Source organism: Ambystoma mexicanum, chromosome 6q (assembly GCF_040938575.1).
Source record: "Ambystoma mexicanum isolate Mex_15411 chromosome 6q, UKY_AmexF1_1, whole genome shotgun sequence".
Lineage (NCBI taxonomy): Eukaryota > Metazoa > Chordata > Amphibia > Caudata > Ambystomatidae > Ambystoma > Ambystoma mexicanum.
In genome coordinates, this window is record NC_090937.1 from 1,004,894,929 (window position 1) to 1,004,913,845 (window position 18,917).

General features: G+C 44.0%; 1 protein-coding gene across 1 annotated transcript in view; it reads right to left on the reverse strand.

Annotated features, from left to right (window-relative positions):
* MTNR1A (melatonin receptor 1A) overlaps positions 1-18,917 on the reverse strand; it is a 1,119,084-nt gene that overhangs the window by 583,927 nt on the left and 516,240 nt on the right. The gene's annotated exons all lie outside the window — the stretch shown is intronic.

The window sequence follows — 18,917 nt, forward strand, 5'->3', positions numbered from 1 at the left end:
GGGCCTCAAATGTGTAGGCGCCATAGTGAGAGTACCTAGGTGTTAGTGGCCAACATTCTTAACCAGAACTACGTAGGAACTCTCAATCTGCTTATTTCCCCATTGTTGGGTACCATCTGGAAATATTGCTCTGCTGTTGCATGGCATTTTATTACTGGGCATCAGGGGTGAAGACAGCATGATCAGTGTTCCTATTTGGTACTGGATCATTGGTGGGTCCATTCTCTGCATGTTTATTTACTGTGCATCAAGGGTGAAAATTCCCTACAGTGGCCAGTACCACATAGGAACTCTCATTATGCTGACTTCACCATTGGCGGATCCAGTCTGAACATATTCTTTTACTGAGGTAGGGCATTTTTACAAGTATCTGGGTGAAGTCATCATGATGAGTATTCCTATGTGGTACTGGCCCACATTGGCGTGTCCAGTATGCACCTGTTTCTTACTGTGCCAGGCCATTTTTTACTGGACATCAAGGGTGAAAACAACATGATTACTGTCCCCACATGGCATTGGCTAACATTCGTGGGTCAATTCTGCACATAATTATTCACTATGGCATGACATTTATTACTGGGCATGAAGGGTGAAGGAAGCAGAATTAGTGTTCCTACATGGTACTGGCTCACATTGGTGGGTCCAGTCTGGGTGTATTTATTTACTTTTGCATGGCATATATTCCTGGGCATCAAGGTGAAGGCAGCATACATGATTGTTTCCGTGTGGTAATGGCCCACATTGGTGAGTCCAGTCTGGACAAGTTATTTCACTGTGGCATGGCATTTTCTACTGAGCTTCAAGGATGGAGGCAGCATAATGAGTGAACCGACACAGTACTGGCACACAGTAGTAGGTCGAGTTTGGACATATACGTTCGTACTGTGTAATTGAATTTGGTACTGGTAAAGCCAACAGGAGTATGCTCTTATATGGTATTACCAGCTTATATTGGTGCAGCCTCCAAGGACATATAGGAACAGGCAACATGAGACTGTTGTTATGCTTGCACATACTCTGTGCAAAGGTATTATGAAAATGAGCTGAAAAAACTCCTGTGCAATGTTGGTGACTTGTTACCCTTCAAAACCCATTGCAAACTCACTTTTAACCCAATTGTTCAAAGACAGAAAGTGTGATGATAATGCATGATTCTAATCCAATGTTTTAAAAATGTTCTCGGGGGACACACCTCTAACCCCTGCCCCTCCCCCCCCCCTTGTTTAGTTCAGGCTCCCTCATTATGCTCAGTCGCTCCCGCATATTCGAGGGAAACATGTATGTCCCTCTCAATAAAAAATTGACCAGCCACCAGTGGTGGTTGGGATTACTCGAAATCTTCCTATCCATCCATTTTTCGGTTATAGTTTCCTTGCTGAGGCCAACAAACTAAATTACAAACACATTGCACCATCCTACAGACTCCTTTCATTTCCACACACGAGAGGCCTTACTTTTCATAACCTTACTCACATTTGTTCTGTTTTACCAATGTCACATCTTTGTTTTCCTCCCCTAGCAAGTATGTGTTGCTATTATAAAACGGCAACCTTCGTTAGAATAATGATGCTCTACGTCCATCAACTCGTGTATAATAGGGAGCATTATACATATTCGGTGAAGGCATTAATACAATCTTATCAGTTTAAAGAATAGCTGCTTGTCTTTGCTGCTAAAGGATTTGGTCATTTGATGGGAGTCGAGCAGACTAATGGAAAAGGGGATGCATCGTCTGCAAGAAAGGCGCTGCATGAGGGAATCAAACGCACAAATGTGATGAAGGAACACAAATATCTCTATTCCGAAACAGAGATGCCACATGGGGACACAAATGACAATCCCAGTAATGCAATGGCACAATGATGAATGTAAAGATGAGACTGGCATGCACCTCTCAAGGAGGACAGCATAAATGCACACAGCAGTGGAGGCTGCACCTCCCACGAAGCCCCTATCACCAAGCAGTCAACACATCTGGTATCCGAGAGGCGTGTAACATCTCCCACAGATGTTTGCAAAAGAATCTCTAGTCCACAAGCATTACCCATGATGCAATTGAAGATACAACAGAGTTCATTTTGAGCTCATTGTAAATGGGCTGTGGTCAGAATCGACCCACTTGCATAAGGACTTTACGCAGTAGATTCCCGCTACCGCCCATTTTCATGGATTTGTTTGGTGAGAGAAGGGGTGGAACGTAACTTACGTCTCCTCTGCTCCCTTCCTCTCCACCATACCAATACACCAGCATTTGCAGCGGCATGTATTTTTATGCCAACCCATGTGCTGGTTATTTCTATGCACCAGCACAAAGAAGGCGGACCCCAAAAGAATCCATTGTAAACACGGCCTGCTATGCGTACATGGCAGGAAAAGTTTTTTTTCATTACCACCGCACATTGAAAAAGGGGGGCGTACAAGTGTGTACGCAGCCTTTTTGTCCTTCCCTTCTGCACTCTGCTGTGCAAAGGACCAAAATAAGGTGGCAGGCATCTGGTACATATGAAAATGTAACAGGTCCCCACATCTTTTTACAGGGAACTCCAATATGAGCACTAATATGCTGAGACTGCACAGCCACTTAAATAGTTACCCACTATTCTTGTGACCCTATTGCTTTAATTATTTACTTTTTATTCATTTTTATATTTTAATGTATAAAATATTTTCATGATGCTACATTTGTAACCGCGGGGTAGCTAGCAGATAAGCTTTCATAGAATTGTGGGAAGAAGCAATGCTGGGGGCAGAATGCAAAGAAACAGGAATAGCATTCCTGAGTTTTAGGGTAGGCGGAGTTCCTCTTCCAGTATTAGTGCATGAGGACGATATGGTTATAATTGCCCGCACCAATTGCCCGCACCACCATAGCCCTACAACTATTGGTGGATGCCAACACAGTCTGGCAGTGAACACTAACAAATTGGCAGTTATGGTGTGTAGAAGTAAAGGGGGTAAACAATCCAGAATGGGCACAATTTGGAGTGGTGGAAAGCCCATACCTAGGGTCACGAAATTCTACTATCTTGGAGTTGTTTTCGTTAAAACTGGCGGGGGCTTGGGCATGTGGATAAAAGATGTCTGAAAATGAGACAGGTTCTTGGGGGCCTGACTCGGTTTTAAAACTTTTGTCGCGGCCAGCCTATTAATCTAATCATGGAGGTGTATAGAGCCCAAACTAAAACCGTCACCAACTATGGGGCAGCACTGTGGTGTATGGAGAAAGTTGTTACTATTGAAAATGTAGAAAATATCTTCCTGAAGAAACTGTTGGGTCTCCCACAATCGGCACCAAACTATGGTACACATATGGAACTGGGGTGCCCGCATATTGATGATGGTTGGTTGATGGCACCCCTGTTGCATTGGTTGGCGATATGGTCAAACCAAAAAGCCATGTTATCGCACACAATTCTAAGAGCTTTGGTGAATAGCCCAGCTAAACAGAAAATTCTGTGGCTTTTATATATTCAGAAATGTATTACTTTGCTACACTCTGGGAATTTGCTATGTCTGCCAATTCTTTTATCTTCTTGTCCAGTAAAACAAAATAAGCAACAATATAATGCCATCCTTGTGTCTTGCTTTAGGGATCCCGAGAATAGAAGGCATATTGTTCTAACAACTGTCGAGGGTATCCAGCCTTACTTGCTCTATAGCCACAGGCCTGCAGATCGGTGGGCACTGACACAGGCCCGTTTTGATGCTTCATGGCTTGGGGCACGAACCAAGAATTGGCTGCATAATGAACAGTCTATAGCCTGCCCAAGTTGCCAATGGCCCGAGGAGTACTTGTTGAATGTTGTATTATTCTGTCTGGCCTATAGGGACTTAAGAAGAGAAACATTGTTACCATTGCTAAACAATGCAGGCTTTATCCAAGCCAGACCTGCATTGTTGTACCTATTGACAGCTGCTACTATACCTGTGGCCTGGGGCTCTGTGAAATACTTGAGAAAAGCTTGGTACCGGCGGAACAAACGTTCTCCTTCTGCAAAATGATTAAGAATGTATGAAGTAAAGCCTGGTGGATTTAACCTTTTTAATGGTATCTGTTTGATAACATGTTCCTCTTTTTACTCGGTTTTTAACTACTTTTTCTTGATTTATTGATCACATTGGTGCTGTTTTTTTATTTTTTTATTGATTATGTATATTTTCTTTTATGTAATGTGGTTTATGGATATTTTTATTCCGTATAAACTTATTTGATGATGTTGATAAGCTTTCATAGAACTGTGGGCAGAAGCAATGCTGGGGGCAGAATGCAAAGAGACAGGAATAGCATTCCCGAGATTAGGGGCCACTAGAGAAACAAAAGAAACCAGAACTCCACACAAGAGCAATGGGAATGGCCAGTAAGAGAAGAGATGAAGAATGAAGAAGGCAATCGGAAGAATAAACGAGAGAAGAGAGGAGAGTTATGAGCTGGAAAGGCCATGAAGACATTTAAAACATATCCATAAATTGCACTGAAGAGCAAAGGATGCAATATGAAATCTCTCCTCAAGAAGTGAGCTAAATCTAAAAGTACTCACAGCCTTTCGACAAGCACTTAAAGGGCCTATCAAGGCCAGATTTGTAGGGAGACTGTAAGGTGATGCACAATCATGCGAGCCTTATTTGGGAGCGAGACTACGTCTACAAACTGTGGCCTCCCTACAGCTACCCCAACTCTCAGATTATGATTCATGCCCGCCCCGTACCATGGCGTTTGCTCTCACCTGACAGCTGGGGCACAATTAATAATGTAAAAATAAGGGCAAGCATATCCATGGAAGCCCTTTCAGCTGCCTGCACCATACATTCATGCAGGTGCTCCCACTGCGTGTCACAGCATTTAGGCTACTGTAGTCTTGACCCACCTTCCTCCTGCTCCTTATGATATATCAGGTCTTCACATTCTACAAAGTGGACCATATTTTGGAGTTCCATGTATATTGCGTGAAGGGGATTTGCTGCGTTTACACTTTTGTGTAGGCAGGTCCACTCCTCCCAATTTTAAACATTTACATGATGGAGTGCAAAAGGTAAGAGCAAAAAGGTGGCACACATGTTTGCATGCCACCCTTTCCACGGCAACGTGCAAAATGAGTAAACAACTTTTCAATGGATTCCTATGGATTACATCCACTTATTTTTGCTGGCTCAAAATGCAGACAGGCTCCATAGGAATCCACAGCATTTGCACCAGTATTAAAATATATGCTGGCACAACTGCTTGGCATATTTGTATGGCAGAGAGGGAGAGTGAGCTGGGATTGAAACTTACGATCTGTGCCTCCGCTCCACAATATAAATTGTGGAAAATGAGCCATGATGTAAATAAAATGCGTAAAAGCCTTGGTATTGAACAGTCTGTGCAAAGTAGTCTATAGCAGACAGATTAGGAGAAAATGTTGCAAATGTCTTATCTTTCCCAGACTGTATTTGCCCTGCCAGTCTGACTAGTATTTTCATTATTTCAGGTTAGTTTCTAGGAAGGGTGAGGCAGCATCGTAACTTATAATCAGCACCTCCTCTCCACCATGCAAATTGTGGAAAATTAGCAGTGATGTAAATGAAATGCGAAAAGGCCTTACGCAGGGTTTCTATGCATTTAATGTATGTTATGGCACATTTTAAATGAGCTCCAATGTATTGAAGTATGACAATCTGAAGAATCAAAATTAATCTGCTCTGAATCCAGGGATGCCGTAACATCAAAATGGCTGGGGTAGCAGAAGTGACATAACATACCTGATGAAATCATAGGAAGTGGCATTGCATGATATTTGACCCTGATGACACCACATGCACGTATAGCATACATTCTTGGGCTGCCAGAGACATCACTCATTCTAATAATTAATATCTATAATAAGTGTACGATTAGTATAACAACAAAGAGTACTGAACCATATAATAAGTATGCTGTTGCTTCAATATGAACTCACAAGCATCTGTCCGTTTGATGAACTCTTGCCCATAATCCAGGATCTGGAGAACTGGGGCCTGGTACATGCCGTTCTACAAGATCTGGAAGGAGTCTGGGCAGGCAAAGGTCCAAGTGACCTTCTTTGGCATCTACTTAGAGGTTACACCATTCAAGGTTAGGGCAAGAATTCCAAACCCCTTGATGAAAGGTCAGTACTATCCATTGAGGCACAAGAAGGCTCTCGCCTGAGCCTGAGTATTGGGAATATCCCAATCCAGCACTGTCTGTTTTTTTGCCTGGATAGGCTATTTCTTATCACCATCCTCTTGGTGCCCCAGGTAAGTAATGGGACCCTGAGCTATTTAGCACTTAGATGCCTTGATAGCAGGTTGGATAGATGGTCTTCCCAGGTATGGCTGAAGACAGCAACATCCTAAATATAGGCTACGCTGAAGTCCTCTAACCCCGATAGGACATGATTCGCCATTCTCTGGAACGTGGCAAGGGCATTCTTTAAGCCAAACAGCATCACAGTAAACTGGTAGTGCCCGTCTGGTGTGGAGAATGCTGATCTCTGTTTGGCTTTGTCCGTTAGACCTACCTGCCAATACCCTGTTGTGAGGTTGTAGGCACTGACGAATTTGGCAGCGTCTAACCGGACAGGTTTCGGTCAAACAGTGGTCCTATCTCACGTATATGGCGGCAATGCAGTTCTCGAAGGCCTCCCTTCCCCCTCCCTTTTGCCCCTGAGAAGTGTCTTACATGCAGCTGCATGCCTCATGAAAGGTCTACGCAGATATGACCACATCACCCCAGTCCTCATTGATATTCACTGGCTCCCACTGCATGCACAAATCATCTTCATGTCTTGCTGCATCATCTATAAGGCAGTCGCCCTCAAGTCACCCACCTACCTCACAGAGAAACTCTGCATTTCCGGCGCACAGCGCACCACCAGAAGCCAGGACACTTGCAGACTTGAAATCTGCTGCTGCAAAAATAAAAGGATCAGAAAGTAAGCCTTCCCTGCCTACGCCGCAATACTATGCAACCTCTTCCCCATCGGCATTAAACTCGCACCCACGCTCCTTCAGTTCAGAAAACAACTCAAGACACACCTCTTCAAGTAGTCTCTCCTCCTCAACACCTAGGTCATCATGTCAGTCCTCTCCTCCCCGCCACTGATACAGTTGTACCTATCCTCTGTCCACCACTGTATGCTACCCGCCGCTGTATATCTCTTTTATTATTACCACTGAAAAGCACTCTGTTATGCATCTGTAATGTTGTATACCCCTGTAAAGTACTCCATCATGTATTTTTATCGGTGTATTCCTCTGTAAAGTGCTCTGTTGCTTCTCGAAGCTAGGTCTGCCCTCAATAAATACCATAATAATAATAAATAATAATAACAATAATAATAACCAGATAATCAGCTCATCTCCCGCGAAATGGGGTGTGCATCTGTGGTTTGTGATAGAATTGAGCAGCCTTTAGTCCACACAAAAGCACATTTCTGCCTTCCCACTACTGGACCTCTTAGGAACCAGCACCATTGGGCTAGCCCAGGGGCTGTGGTAAGGCTCAATCACCCCTAAGTCCATCATCCAGTGTCCTTTACCTTATCAGCATTCAGTGAATTCTGCTCTTCGGCAGACTACTGTCTCCAGTGTCAATATCATGAATACATTAATCAATTGTGCCTACAGTCAGTGAGAACAGACTTGTTTACTGGCCCAGCAGCTGTTGGCAGTCCTGCACTTGCTGTTCGCTCAGGTCTGAAGATATTTGAACTCCCTTGAGAGATCCATTGGTAGACTCTGCGTGTAGCAGTTCTGGAGGTGATCAGTCTCTTCCTCAGTCTCATTGTCCGTCATGAGAGCCATCTCCAAGTCATCCAGGCTATAATGAGGTTTTTGCCAGTTGACATGAAACACCCCAGGCATCTGCTTAGGGGTCTTTGTGTCGATGAGGTAGCTAACCTCACTGACCTTCTCATGCACCACATTGGGCCCAGTACACTTATCATGAAGGGCACTGGATATGACAGGCTCTATGATCAAGACCAATGGTTTGGGAGTATACTATGTCAATGTGGCCTTCTGGTCATGCCAGTGTTTCATGGCCTTCAGATTTTGAGTGCTCTGTTCTCTGTACTTGGCCTTCTTGGATCTCAGGCCAAGCACATAATCCACTATGTTGTGGGAAGGAGTTCAGGGATTTCCCTTCCATCCTTCATGCTCCCAGCTTAGTGAATCCCTAACAGGATGGCCAAACATGAGCTCAATTGGACTAAACCCTACACCACTCAGTGGCACTTCCTGGTAGGCAAAAAGAAGGCATGGCAGGTGACTAACCCATTTATTCCTTAGGTTCTCTGCCAGGCCACCTATCATGCTCCTTAGGGTCTTGTTGAACTGTTCACAAGCTCATTGGTCTTTGGGGGAAAGGCTGTGGAGAACTTGTAAGTAACTCCACATTCATCCCACTTTGCCATCATATTTGCAGATATGAAGTTTGATCCCCTGTCAGATATAACTTCTTTCGGGAATCACACATGAGAGATATCCCTATCAAAGCCTTTGCAACCACTGGGCTTTGAAGCTTATCAACGGTTCGGCTTCTGGATTCTGGGTGATGTGGTCTACCACAACCAAATTGTACTAGATTCCTGAGGCGGTTTCAGGGTCCAGAAGACCCAAAATGTCTATGTAATTTCACTCAGATGGCTGCCCAACCACTGGTAGTGGAATTAAGGTTGCCTATTTTGCCCCACCAAACTTACCAGATGCTTGGCAAGTCTGACAGGACCTCACAAACTCCTTTATTTGTATGCCCATCAGGGGCCAGTAAAAATGGGCGGACAACCTGACAACTGTTTTGGCCACTGCCAGTGACCGCCAAAGGAATGTCATGAGCCAAGTCCACTAGGAACCTCCTGTGACATTGGGGCAACACCAACCTCTAGGATGCCCTTGTCACAAGATTCATGGGCTCAGAGTTCAGGTGACCATTCTCCCAGTACACCTTGAACTATCCGGGGGTAGCCCCTGAGGCTGCTTCTCTGCCTGCTCAGGAAGATCTACAAAAGTTGGACAGACGTATTGCACCTGGCAAAAGTCAGCCTTTTTGGGGCTTCCGGCTAAGGACAAGTTATTTAGATCAGGCAGACTCTTGAGGTCTGAGACTTTGTGTCTTCCACTCCAGGTTGTGGTTCTATGCCTGTAGGCACCTTGGGATCACTGCATCTGGTGGCACCACAGTAGATACCTCAGTGACCACTATGTTCTCTTTGGTAGAAGCAGGCTCCTCTGTGGATTCAGGACCAGAACTAGGCAGCAAAAGCAGTGCTGGTCTTTCGTCATCTTCAGCTGGTAGTGACCTTAGACCCAAGGCTTTGAGGGTTGCTAACTGCACTGTTTCTTTGGCTTTAGATTTTGTGACCGCAGCAATGATTTCAGTATCATGCTTGTCATTCCCCAACAGACAGGCCACTTGAATTGCATCCTTGACAGCAATACACAGCTGAGAGGTTTCACCCCGCCAACTATATTGTGTGATAGCCATTTGGCATCTGGTGAGGCCAACAAACCCCCTGACTAAGTGGAGAGGACCAGGAAGCATCTGGTCCTCATTCACCCACTGTCATCAAACAGCGGTGATACTTGCAGTGGTATCACAGAGTGGTGGGGTTTTGCTCTCATTTATGAACACATGGTCCAAGAATATTGCTGTGTTAGTGGGAACCGTGGTCTCTGTGGGAGACCCAGTATCTTTCCCACATAGCGATATTAGGGCACATTCATCCAACCCCTGACCTAGTGGGAATTCATTATCTATGATGCCCATACTGACTATTGCCTCTTCCTCCATGAGGTTAGCACTAAGTACAGCTTGCTTGGGTCTACACTTGCTATTTGGATCTCCTCTCCTGTGTGTCACGACCCCAAATAGAAAGCAGCCTCTTGGGGCTGTCAATGTGTATGCCCCAGTGCTAGGGGTGCCCTTACTCCTTCTTTCTGTGGGTGTGATGGACCATGTATCTGGTATTTCCCTTTGTGCTTTTGGTGCCCTTTCATGGCAGGGGGTGAAAGCCTGAGCTCTTGCCCTTCTTGTGTTTACTTTTATCAACTTCCTTGTCATCTAGCTTGGATGTAGTTGTCTGACCCTTATTTTTTGAGTACTCACATACCTGTCAGAAGCCTATGAAAGCTCCCTTGGGTCTGTGATTCTCTTGTACACCAATTGATTGAACTCCATTCACAAGGATATTCTCGCATGCTATCAAATTGAACATGCCCTCAAAATGTGTGAACTTTGTTACCTGTAACCCGTCCATTCAGATACTTCAAGGATTGAAGCGCAAAAACCTCAAAGTGTGTCCTCCTTTCTTGATGAGCTCCCTAAAGTACTGCTCGGGGTGTTGTAGAACTTCCTGAGCATGGCAACCTTCATTTTCCTTTAGGAAGAGTTCCCTTTCAGTTAAATCTGATCCAGGTTGGCTAAACCTTGAGTTAACAGAAACCCTAGACATGACAGAAGATTGGGACCTGGCCGAGATCTGAGACTGGTGGATCTCTGGACATCTGGTACCTTTGAGAGACTATGCTAACTGCTCTCTGGAGGGAATGGTGGGAAGCACTATCACTGTTGCACTCCACATACACTTCTTTGTCCTCTAGAGAAATGGGATCTTGAACGGGGGGCTCAGCTCTGCTGATGGCCTCTGGAGAAAATTCCAGCCCCTTAATTTCTTTAAAAGCATGGAGACTTTTCAGCAGTTCAGTCTTCTTCACCACTGCCACAGGGAGATCCTTAGCTTGACAAATCTCTCGCAGTTCACCTACTGACAAGGTGGCTGCATAGCACATGTTAAGTTGTGCACTTAAAAAAATATGACTTGGCAGTGAAACTAATATGAAATGTAAAATCTTATTTTGTCTGACAAGGCTGCAGGTAAAGTCTGTTCCAAATTCCAACCGCTGCACACCAATATGACAAATGTACGTCTACCCTGCAGGAGTACAAGGATGAGTAGAGGCTATGATGCCAGCTCAGCACTCACACTTCTAAAACTAAGAGCCAACACAATCCTCAAGGTAAAACAGGCACATTCAAGATATATGCTTCCTTTGTCTTTTGTGGTAACATGCGCCTATGGTAGGCAATACTTTAAAGAAGGGTGTGAATGTGTTTCAGTAGCAACCCAAACAGCAAAGTATAACAGTCAAAAATAAAAGAATGGTCAATCAAGGTTGTATCCAAATATATAATTTCATCAGACACACCATGTACAATACTAACTCCCTAGAAAACACTGTAAAACCCCACCTCTGTAGAGGAAACTTAGAATATGCACGGATTAAATAGATTCAGCACTTTGAGTGATGAGACAAGGGGAGAAAGACATTCAAAAAACACAATATTCAAAGGCATGGGGCAGATATCAGTCAATTATACCTTTTGTAAATGTCTTTGGGGTTCGACAGCATCAAATCAGGCTGCTCAGCATCAACCACAAATGGGTTGCAAATGCATTAGTCATTATGGTCCAGTGGCAAGCTGGTGTTGAGGCGGAGTCGAACGGAAGGAGACTGTCGTCGGCGAACACATACACAAGCTGTGTGGATCGGGTGCCTACCAGTTCTGCTTTGGTGGTCGAGGATTGACATTGGTCGAGCTGGTACCAAGATGCGCAGGCAAGTTGGTTTGATGCAAAGCCTCAGGGGTTGCATTTTGGGGAACACCAGGGATAGGTCGATCAACGCACCGGAGCAGCAATGAAGAAGCTTTCATTTTTGACATCGACCTGAGCAGGTCAAGGCAGCGGTACTTTGCACTTCGAGCTGGGGAAACAATGTGCTTTTGCTGGTGCATTGCGGTAGTGAACTGGGTCAAACAACAGACAGCAGTTCGGAGTACAAGGGACACCAAAGGGCAGCTACAAAGGTTCCTGCTGGATCACTCTGCATCAAGGTGTGCTCGAATCAAGGTTTGGAGAGGGTCATCAGTGACAACAGGGATCTTAGCTGTTCTGTCTTCCAGGTGCTATGAGTCCCACTCCAGGGTCTCAAGGGCCAATATCATTCTCTTTCTAAGACTCCCAAACACAGGGGAGGCTGGCACACACCTTCGGCGAACCTGTAACACGGTGAGGTCCTAGGCAACAGAGGCAGGATTATGGTCCATCAGCAGAGTTCGCCCCCCAATGATCCCTGGTGATGGTTAGGAGACAGAACGGATCTCTGCCTTGGAACACATGCTTTCAACTCACATATGGAGGACTTTATAGGGGACTGCTCTATCAACAGTGTCCAGCTAAATCTTCTCATGGTTCAAGATGATTCCCAAGATGATTCAAAGAAGAGGTGGTAGGCTATTCTTTTAGAGGCAAAGGTCCCTAGATGATTGGACTAAGACTAGCCTGCTTTAGGGGTCCAATCCCTGCTCTTGAAATGTGTGGACTTTGCCTTTATGGTGTCAAACCCAAAGTGCTTTGCTCCAAAGGAAGTGGGGGGGCAGGAAAGAGATGGGAGTTTGAGAGAATCAAGATGGCAGAACCCTCCCAAAACTGTACAGATCCCTCTGTGGCTACCCTAACTCCCAAAACTGTACAGATCCCTGCCTGGTAACCCCAACTCTCCCCCTCTCCTTCTCAATAGGATCAAAAGCCTTTGGAAATGCATCACCCTGGTGTGAGGCCTGGTTCTCTGTGAATGGGTGTGCCTCTTAGTTTCTGTTCCCAGGCCAGCATCTTGTGGAGTGTCTGTCCTGGCAGAATGGGTGTTACCTGCACTTGCAAAGGAACAAAGAAAAGCAATCGCCCAAGGCTACCGTCCTATCAGTGGACTGGGGTGGGCCTTGTCTGGGAGGAATACACATGATCCTCCCACAGCTGAACTGGGCTCAACGTATTACTTAATAAAAAATAAAAAAGCAAGGGCTTTCCCACCCTTTCTCACACTTTAGGTTAGGTTATTATTAGCAGCTAAGAGCTCCACTTTTACATCTTTTAGTTACTACGTGTTAATTACGTGCTTTGTATACTTTGTTTGTATGATTTAATAGGCAGTATCTATTTACCCAGGACTAACGCATTTTCACCTTTGAAAATCTCCTTTTGCATTTATTTGCACTTGCTAACATTAAATTAGCTTTGGCAACGAGCAAGCACTCGTAACATTTGTAATTTCATTTGTTTAAACTACTTGTGATTGTGTTCGCGAGCGCTCTGCTAAGTAGGAACTACAGTTCCCAGGAGCCCTAGCGGCTATTTACTGAAATATCAGGCGCTTCAGCGCCGGGGCTTCAGAGGCAAGCCGGTCTGCGCCGGTCCTTGCCAATCCTGCTGTCCTTGGCCAGAAACGCTGCATCTCTTTTCCTGGCCAGCCCCATTCTACGACTAGGGTAAGAATGGGAATAGGAGAACTCAGCAACCTTCTCTCCAAACTACAAGAGTCTCAGAAAATAGGAGCCATACACGCACATGCACAGGAAATTCTAGACAAGACCCACAGCGCCCAAGCACTACCTGATCATGACTCCTTAACCTATGTGAACGTACCACCCTCCTACAAGCTGACAACAGTAGAACAGGCTCTCACAAGTGACCCTTCTAGGGCAGAAATTAAACAAATCCAAGACAAAGAACCCTTGTCACCAATACTGAAAATATGTCTACTGAACACACGCTCCCTTAACCAACATGCCTCATGTGTACACGATTTGATTGTGTCAGACAATATTGACATAATGTGCATCACGGAAACCCAATTGGACCCACCTGCTCCTTGGCAATTCCTACAGGTTACAGAGTCCACTACGCGAACAGAGGAAGCGGGAAAGGGGGTGGAGTAGCCATAGTCACTCGAGAATCACTGCAGGTATTTTCCTCCATATCCTCCTGTATAGGCTGTGAAATACTACACCTTAAACATTGTCCTACGGACAATAACTGCATTAACTTCATACTTATCTATAGACCTCCCTCGTTAGAATCAGAGTTCAATGATGAAATCGCTATTCTTGCTGATTCCCTTACAGGCTTAAATAAATCTACGATCATCCTTGGTGATCTAAACCGATGGCGTGGAGATCCTAAAGACAAGGAAGCCATTTCCCTTGAAAAAACATTGGCAAAAATGCACTTCAATGTTACGAATCATGATCCTACCATGGCAAATGGCCACCAACTGGATTGGGTCATTACAAACAACTTAGAGACCACTAACTACATCACTACCCCCTGCATATGGTCTGACCATTATAAAATAGTTTTTGACATGTACCTTTCTATCCCAGCAAAAAAAACGGCTAACAAGGCAAGTAAAGTTCGGTCCAGAAACTTTAAAAATATTGAAAGAGCAGACTTACAACTCTGCATCAATAGCATTTTAGCGGACATTAATGAAAATGATTCTTGCAACACCATCATCAATAAATATGATCAGCAGATGCTCACGTTAATCAACCAGAAAGCACCCAATCGAGAAAAAACCGCCAGGCCCAACCTTAACCATCAAAAATGGTTCTCGCCCGAACTCATCTCTCTAAAGAAAGAAAAAAAACATAGTGAAGCTGAATGGCTTAAAAACCAAACAGAGGACCACAAAACAAGCTGGAAGTTACTAGAAAAATCCCACAAAACTAAGATCAACGAGGCAAAAAATAACTATTTCAACAGTCAAATTGAAGCTAGTAAGCTATTTGACATTCTTAAATCCTTAGAAAAACCTAAGGCGTTGGCCCCTGAATTTATTCCATCTCAAACTGAATGCGAAAACACTCAGGTTGCATTTGCGAATAAAATATCCAAAGCCAGAGAACGAATTACATTATCACAGGGCAATAAACCTCAACGTAGCCTACCTGAAGAACAACTTACAATAATGGACAAGGAGAAGTTTCAATTTCAATCCATCTCTTCAGAAACTATGTTAAAAACATTAGCAACCATGAAACCATCCTCTTGTGCTGAAAATATACTCCCTCCCAAGATCATCCTACAACATCCCGACATTTTTTGCGCCACTCTTCACTAGAATTGTCAACACCTCATTTCGGGACCAAGTAGTACCCAACAATATCAAAAAGGTTACCGTCACTCCCCTGGTTAAAAAACCTACCATTGACCCTCGCGACCCTAACAACTTAAGACCCATCACAAACTGTAACTTTACTCTTAAAGTTCTAGACAAAATCGCAAAAGCCCAACTCCAAGAATATGTGGAAAGCCACGAGATCTTACATCCCCAGCAATCTGGCTTTAGAGCTGCGCACAGCACTGAAACCGCCATGCTGGACTTACAGTCCAAAATGCTGGAAATTATGGATCAGGGAAAGGCTGGCCTACTGATTCTGTTAGATCTGAGTGCTGCCTTTGACCTGCTTGACCACCAGCTCTTGCAACAAGCACTGGAGAAGGTCGCTAACTGTTCCAAAGAATCCATAAGCTGGTTACATCCTTTTTAGAAAACAGAATTTTGAGAGTACACTGGGGTGACAAATTCTCCTCTGAATTTAACATCTTTTGCGGGGTGCCACAGGGAGCGAGTCTATCCCTGTTACTCTTCAATCTGTTCCACCGGTTCCTATGTGAGCTTCTACAACAACTCCAGATTTTCTTCAATAACTATGCTGATGATACTCAGCTGATTCTGGAACTGAGTGGGGATTACGCCAAAGATAGTACGACTCTAAATATACTTTACGGAAACATCGAAGACTGGATGGACAATAACTGGATGTGCCTGAACGGAAACAAAACCGAACTAATGGTATTCGGTTCCACTCAGGCCCGTGCTAAACTTTCCGCGGAATATCAGGCCTTCCAAATCAAAGAAACCCTTATCCCAGTGACAGATAAGGTCAAAACATTAGGCATGACGCTGGAAGCATCCCTCAATTCTGATGCCCAGGTGACGTATGTCAGTAAAAATTGTAACTATTACATCTGGTTACTCAAAGCCATAAGACCACTATTGAGTGAGAAAAACTGCGCCACAATAGCAAGAACGACCGTCATGTCACGCCTAGACTATGGTAATGCTCTCCTGGCAGGAGCTAGTAAGCAAAACATCTGAAAATTCCAACTGGTACAGAACAACGCAATCAGAATGGTCAAAAAGAAAGAAAGAAGTGAACATATAAGTGAAGCCAGACGGGACCTTCACTGGATGAGAATAGAGGAACGTATTCAATTCAAGGCTATGTGCATTACTCATAAGTGCTTATATGGCAAGGCACCTGCCTACCTGAAGTCCAAACTTACGTTTTACCATCAACGTAGGGCACTAAGATCAGAAGCTAATGGACTCATAACACCCTTGAAATTCAAGAAAGAACTCGGCCTGGGCAGAGCTTTCCCTAACCGAGCAGCCTCCAACTGGAACAAATTGCCAAAGCACCTTAGATTGGAGCCCAATCTTCTGGTATTTCGCAAAAAACTCAAAACAGAGTTATTTAAGTAAACCCCTGTCTAGGCCACTCTGAATCATTTATCTGGTATAATTATGTATTTCGTCCCGTCTCCTCTTTGGGCTCCTTCCTGAGCTTTGTATATGTCTTATTGTGAGCGCCCCGATGCCTGCGGGCAGTTGGCGCTATATAAATATGAAATAAAATAAAAAATAAAAAATAAACTTACCAGGTTGCAATTCCTCACAAATCCCCCTTAACCGCTCAGCACTGGCTAATTTATGACGAATAACCCTATAGCCAAGGCCAGAATGGATGGGGTATAGAAGGGAGGTGAGAGAGAGGAGTTTGGGTGTGATGAGGGCACATATAAAGGGTAAATAATTCAGTATGTTGCTTGAAAAACTGAGCTTGATGACGTTTACGTGATCTCAATTTGAGCAGTTAAGAAAACTAAGATGCTATAATGAAAAGTGATTTTCCCAGCATCACACAGCTTGGGCAAGTAGAGAAGCTATGATCTGAGAACAGCTGTCCTTGTTTCAGTGTCTACGTCCTCCCGAAGATTCATAAGAACCCAACCAATCCCCCAGGACGCCCAATTGTTGCAGGCTGTGATTCACTCCTGGAACCATTGTCAATTTATACAGATTTTTTCTTAAAACCCGCTGTCACCCGTATGACTTCCTATATTAAGGACTCCACTGAGACCTTAAACATTCTAAGTAACATCCAGAAGCCTGGATCCTAGCTACCTTGGATGTAGAAGGCCTGTACACGTCCATCCCCCAGCAAGAAGGTTTGGAGGTTCTGCATACCATCCTAGACATCAGAACAGATAACCAGATGGTGCCAACAAATTTCATCTTCCTCTTCAAAGACCAGTTTTTCAAACAAACTAAGAGCGTGAGCATGGGAGCAACTTTTCCTCCTGATGTAGCCAATCTGTACATGGCTCAATATGAATCAGTTCACATCTACTCAGATTCAAATCCCTATAAGAAACACATCCTCATTTGGCAGTGCTACATTGACAATGTCCTCCTAATCTGAACTGGTTCACCTAATGAACTTGGTCTTTTCCATCAATGGTTGAACTCTTGCAACAGACACATTGACTTTACCATCCATTGGGATTTTGACTCTATCAATTTTCTTGATCTACACATCTATAGATCTGATGCACACTAAAAACAGAACTGTTCCACAAAAAAACAGATCAGAACAGTCTTCTTAATTTTTCCAGTTACCACCCAGCGGGTCTTAAGTACCATCGTCCTTACTGTCAATTCCTAAGAAACAGGAGAAGCAAGACAAAGTTTACACAACATGCAGAACATCTCCAACAAAGACTTGTAGACAGGGGGTATCCAAGAAAAGCGGTGAAAATATCGAAGAAGAGAGCGGAAAACACCTGCAGGGAAACATGTCTTACCTCCAAGAAACAAGGACCTCTGGACTGACTGGTCTGTACCACCACATACAGTCCATTGAGCAACCTGATAAAAAACATGGGCATTTGATTAAGAAAATTGGAACCCTCTAAAAAAAACTTTTTTTGCCTTCAAGAAAAATTGGAATATCAAAGAAAAATGTGTCCATGCCTACATTGAACCAACCAAATCCACTACCACTGAAACATTGTGGGGTCCACTGCCCATAAAAGGGCACCACAGATGTGGGCATTGTGTCACCTGCTATTTGACCGAAACCAAAAAGGTATTCGGACCTAACACCATTCGATGGGCGCTCCAAACACACATCAACTGCAACAGCAAAATGATCATCTATGTGATTGAGTGCCCATGTGGTCTACTGTACATTGGTAAACCCATTCGGGCAGTTAAGCAACGCAGCTCAGAGCACCGCTCCTGCATCAAGAATCAAATACCAGACACACCCTTGGTTCAACATTATGCCATTATGAAACATACCAATTCAGAGCTAAAATGGTTAGTTCTACAAATGATTTCCCCGCAGAAAAAGAGGAGGAGACATAAGTAAACAACTGACCAAACTTGATAAAAGGTGGATACATCTTTTACACACTGTGAACAATGGTGTAATCTTTAGACACTGTGAACAATGGTCTAAATCTCATGGTCGAGTGGAATAATTTTTTAGGGGCGTGATTATATAGCTCAGGGCCATGCACCACAGTCGTGGTTTCTGTTCTGCATTTTGTCCCATCCACTGTGTCATTGAGCTGGACCATTGTCTGAAGTAATAACAATGTGTTTAGGAATTATCCTACACCGCACCAGTGTTATCCTGAATGTATGCAACAGCGCTCTTCCTTGAACATGTGTCAGCTTATCACTTTTTCCCACTGTACATGTTACACATGTGGCATCTAGCTAAACTAATTTACCATTGTTTATAGCAAAATGGCATGATTAGGAGTTATTTTACACAGCACCAATGTCATCTGAATTTTGAGCAGTTGTGTTATTCCTAGTACATGTGTCAGCTGATCATTTTCCACTGCACGGCCACACACATGACACCCTAATTGCCTCATTCATTGTGACAGCATGCTGTACTATTTTAAAGTAAGACAGCATGATACTGTTTAGCATTTGGT